The sequence below is a fragment of the Oryctolagus cuniculus genome, chromosome 9 (genome assembly GCF_051225735.1).
Source record: "Oryctolagus cuniculus isolate XC-2025 breed Fujian yellow rabbit chromosome 9, ASM5122573v1, whole genome shotgun sequence".
Classification (NCBI taxonomy): domain Eukaryota; kingdom Metazoa; phylum Chordata; class Mammalia; order Lagomorpha; family Leporidae; genus Oryctolagus; species Oryctolagus cuniculus.
Genome location: NC_142875.1, coordinates 102,562,101 through 102,567,490, shown reverse-complemented (window position 1 = coordinate 102,567,490; position 5,390 = coordinate 102,562,101). Strand labels below are relative to the sequence as shown.

Genomic DNA, 5,390 nt, shown 5'->3' with positions numbered 1-5,390 from the left:
TTATGTTTATTGCTATCACAATCCCAACTAAGCATTGCCCCTACTGAGCTGCAAGACTTTGAGAGATCTTTCTGTGTTTTCTTTTTCTTTTGCAATATGAAAAATAATATATTTAACAGAAAACATGACAAAATTTATTAAATATAGAGTCTGTTGGAAATATTGATATTCAAAGAAACAGCTTTGAACCCACTGCCCTAATTTAGATTTTCTTCAGGTAATTAAAATCAGAATGTTGATTTTACTGTTGAAAGATACATTAATTCTTGGAACTCAGAATGAGGTTTGACAATCTAATGTCTACATAAATGGCTGACTATATAAAGTATCAAATATAAATACTAGAGTAGCAAGAAAATAAATTGGCAGAAATATTTATTCAACCAGTGGTAATAATTACGACCACCATTTCATATTTTTTACACACAAAGAATGGGAAAATATTGTAAGACTTTACAGCACACAACTGATTCCAACCCTAATTCTGTACTATTATACTTCTTTCTTCTTCAGTATTAGTGGACCCACATCATCTCCTGTCAGTTCACTGTGTTTATTACGTGAGCCATCACAGGCAGGAAACGTCTTAGGACGCCAACATCTACAGTTCGCTGCATTAGTTAGGCCCAGATCTTCAATGTTGATTTCATTTACCACTTTCGGATTCTCCTTTTGTATTTTAAGGTTAATCAAGCTGTCCTTCTGTTGTTTTTCCTTCGGGAAAAATGGTTGAACTGCAAGGTAGCCAAGCAGTGCGAGTTCACAAGGAATGGCAGCAGCCGGAGCCATTCTGAAACTGTGAGCCATGCAAACCCGGTAATGCTTTCCGGGACCGGGAGCCTCTTCAGGTCCGTGGGGAGCTGCACCTTCACAATGCGGGCTCCGCTCTCCAGCACCATCCTGGCGTGCGGCTTCTGCTCTCTCTGTGTTTTCACCCCATTTTTCCCCTCTGGCCATGAACACCAATCTCTTTATGCCCAGTATTGTGAAACTGCGAGAGATTCCAGCTGCTGCTTTAATTTTTTTCTTGAAGTCTGACTAGGAGCCAGAAAATACCTTGTGTGGAAATTCCACGCAGAACTTAGGGCCATCTTTGCTGTTCTCCTTGAGCTATTACTGCAACCTCAGGCTGCTAGTTCCTCCTTGGTCTCTTTGCAAATTAGCAATGGTCTCAAAGGAAAAAGAGAAATAAACATAGGATGCTCTTCTCCCCAGCATTTGGACTTGGGTCCTGACTGCGTTAATAGTACTCTGATGCTTTCAAACAGCTATTTCAAACAGCTGTTCTCAGTGGGAGGATTGGATTAATGCAAGTTACTACATAATTACTAGAAATAGCAGTGACCAGGCTTAAAAATTGTGAATTTGGAATTATTTTATCTCTTACTATTTTTTCATAGTACCACCTTGTATTAATTTCCCCTGGTTTCTGCCATAAATAAACATGAATTTTGTGTCTTAAAGCAGCCTCCTTGTTCTGAAATCAAGGCGTTGCAAAAGCACACTGCCTCTGGAGACTCTGTTTATGTCCTCTCCAGCTTCTGGTGGTTGAGACATTCCTGGGCTTTGGCCTACATCTCTCCAATTTTTGAGGCCAGAATCTTCAAATCTATGTCTGTCTTTGCATTGCTTGTTCTTTCTTTAGTTTTTTTTTTTTTTTAAGATTTATATATTTATTTGAAAGGCAGAGTTAGAGAGAGAGAGAGAGAGAGAGAGAGAAAGAGAGAATCTTCCATCCACTGGTTCACTCCCCATATGGCCACAATGGCCAGGGCTGGGCCAGCCTGAAGCCAGGAGCCAGGAGCTTCCCCTGGCTCTCTCCAAGGTGGGAGCAGGGGCTCAAATACTTGGACCATCCTTAATGCTTTCCCATGTAGATCAACAGGGAGCTGGATTGGAAGCAGAGCAGCAGGGGTTTGAACGACGCCCATGTGGTATGCCGGCACTGCAGATGGCAGCTTTATTCACTATGGCACAGTGCCAGCCCTTTTATATTGGTTTTTCATCTGTGTGTCTCAAATCTCTCTGTGCCTTTCTTTTATAAGGACACATTTGATGGCAAGTGAGACCCACCGTGGATAATGCCTCATCTCATAATTCTTTTTTTTTTTTTTTAGATTTACTTATTTATTTGAAAGGCAGAGTTACAAAGAGGCAGAGGCAGAGGCAGGGGGAGAGAGAGAGAGAGAGAGCAAGAGAGAGCCTTCCATCTGCTGGTTCAACCCCCAGATCACCACAACGGCTGGAGCTGCGCTGATCTGAAGTCAGGAGCCAAGAGCTTCTTCTGGGTCTCCCATTTGGGTTCAGGGGCCCAAGGACTTGGGCCATCTTCTATTGCTTTCCCAGGTCATAGCAGAGTACTGGATCGGAAGTGCTGGCACCCAGAGAGATGCTGGCACCTTAGGTGGCAGCTGTACCTGCTACGCCACAGTGCCAGCCCCTCCATCTCATAATTCTTGACTCAGTAACACCTGAAAGCATCACTTTTCCAAATAAGGTAACATTTATGAGATAGAGGGACTAGGATATGATACTTTAGGAAAGACCAGCATTCAGATTACTACAGTCTGTTTTCTAGCTCCCAAAGATTCCTGTTTATCTCACATGCAAACTATATTCATCCAAATATAGTATCCCCCCAAATTTCAACCCATTACAGCATCAACTCTAAGTCCAAAGTCTCGTATAAACACTGTCAGCACAACATCCCACGTATCATCATCTAAATAGCGTGTCAAGTACACTTGACACTTTTGGCGTGAGTCGTCTTAGATCAAAATTCTCCACTGTGGGCCTCTGAAACCAGGGAACAAGTTACCTCTTCCCCATATACAATGATGGGACAGACATTTATTTCAAACAGAAATAAATGAAAGGAAGAAAGAGATTGCCCATCCAAAGCAATATCAAAACCCAGCAGGATAAATTTTATTTCAAGGCCTGAGAACAATGCTCTGTGGTTTGAGGTTTCAACCTTCTAACACCCTGACTCCAGCCTCTTCCAGAGTGATGTTTTCCATTCCCTCTTTTAATTGGTAATGCAAATCTTCCCTGTTGCATTATGAAAACTGTGCCATGACGAGAAGCTGTGAGTCATGTCGGTTACATCCCCGGGGCAGGGCCCAAACACTTGAAACATCACCTGCTGCCTCTCAGTGATGCATTTGCAGGAAGCTGGATTAGAAGCAGAGTGGTACAGACTTGAACTGTAATCCAATATGGGGTGCAGGTGCTTCAAGCAGTGGCTTAACCTGCTGTGCCACAACAGCCGTCCCTATACATTTTTTGATTGACATATAATAAATAATAGTACATCTTTATGGGCTATAATATGATAATTCAAGACACTGATTAAATCATATAAGTAACATTTCCATCTTATCATTTACTTATATTTGGAACCTTTAAGCTCCTCTGTCCTCTCTTCTAGTTCTTCATAAAATATATGAAGACATTTCAAAAAGTTTGTGAAAAATCAAATTAAGTGATCAGCTTGTTTTGTTGTAAAGTTTTGAAATTCACGCATAGTTTTTTCATAGTACACATTTTCCATGAACTTTTTGAAGACCCCTCCTATAATGTATTATTGAGAACTATAGCCACCTCACTAGGATGTGAACACTAGAACATATTTCTTCTATGTAACCATATTTGAGCCAAGTTCTTTTCAAAATTTTTCTTGAACCTTATTTATTGTCACTTTATTTCACTTTATTTGAAAAGTACACACACACACACATATACAGAGAGAGAGAGAGAGAGAGAGAGAGAGAGAGAGAGAGAGAAATCTTCTTGCACTTCCTATTCTATCCAGGCTCTGGCTGGTTTGATAGTACTTTCCCCAAGACACACTCACGGTATGAGAGACACACTGCACTTTACCAATTCTTTTTTAAGATTTATTTATTTATTTGAAAGTCAGAGTTACACAGAGAGAGGAGAGGCAGAGAGAGAGAGAGGGAGGTCTTCCATCTGCTGGTTCACTCCCCAATTGGCTGCATCGGCAGGAGCTGTACTGATCCGAAGGAGCCAGGAGCTTCTTCCAGGTCTCCCACGCAGATGCAGGGGCCCAAGGACCTGGGCCATCTTCTACTGCTTTCTTGGGTGCATTAGCAGAGAGCTGGAATGGAAGTGGAGCAGCTGGGACTTATATGGGATGCTGGCCCTGCAGGTGGCGGCCTTACCCACTAAGCCACAGTGCCAACCTCTACCAATTCTTTTTTAAAAAGATTTATTTTATTCATTTGAAAGGCACAGTGACAGAGAGAGAGGGAGAGACACACAGATATCTTCCACCCAGTGTTTCACTTCCTAAAAGGCCACAAAGACCAGGGTTGGGACTGAGCTGGGGTAGGGCCAAGTCAGGAGCCCAAAACTCCATCCAGGTCTCCCACTGGGGTGGTAGGGGCCCAAGTACCAGCACATTAAAAGGAATACTGGATCAGAAGTGGAGGAACCAAGACTCAAATTTGTTCTTTGGAACACTTCACTGGGCAAAAACAAAATGCATGTTCTTGTTAAATGTGCGTGGATCACGCTTTGGGAAAGGCCACTATGATCATCAGGCACAATAGGATCAAAGTTGAACTCCACCACAGAAGGACATTTGGGAAACTCACAAATACTTGAAAATGAAACAGTGTGCTTCCAAATAACAACCAGAGTCAAGAAGAACTCACAAGGGAAGTTAGAAAACACTTTCAGAGGGATGAAAATGAAAACACACTATACTGACACGGAACGCCGCAAAGTAGTGCAAATGAGACTGAGTGAATAGAAATGGAAAATCCCTCTGGAATTTTTTTTTTTTTTAAATCAGTCAGTCCTATAACTTGTAGCTTGTAGAACTTGTTTACCCCTGAGAAGGAAACTATGATTGGTGAAGGCAAAGGCAGAGCAGTGATGTGCCATGTGTGTTTACATACAGTTTGCATCCTGAGGTCACTTTTATTTCTATGGACAAATTGAGGACTGCTGTGCTTGTGGAGTTGACAAAATGATCAGAACTGCTTCTCTAACCATGGCCCGGGGCCTCGGAATCCTGGTATTCAGTGATCTTGTGTGATGGTCTTCCCTTGATGGTGGGCTGAACATAAATGTATTGCTTCTAAAACACAAATGTTGCAGAATTATTGGATTATTAATTCCAACTCTGGATTACAAAAAGACTATACTTTCTCTTGGTGCCTCCCCCCTCACCCCTCAGATGTGATATGAGCAGTGCAGGAAAGACCCGCAGGAAGAAATCAATCTTGCCAAAACCAAGTTGAATGAGCTCAGAAGTGGATTCTCTGATTCCAATGGGAGCTTGAGATGGGAGCCCTCTGAGCCAGCGCTTGATTGTACCCTGAGCCAGAAACGTCCAGACTCCTGAACACAGACACTGCAGG

General features: G+C 42.3%; 1 pseudogene; it reads right to left on the bottom strand.

The window, feature by feature from the left end:
- Nucleotides 1-364: 364 nt before the first annotated feature.
- On the bottom strand, nucleotides 365-899 carry LOC100349659 (CDGSH iron-sulfur domain-containing protein 2 pseudogene; annotated as a pseudogene).
- Between the last annotated feature and the right edge of the window lie 4,491 nt (nucleotides 900-5,390).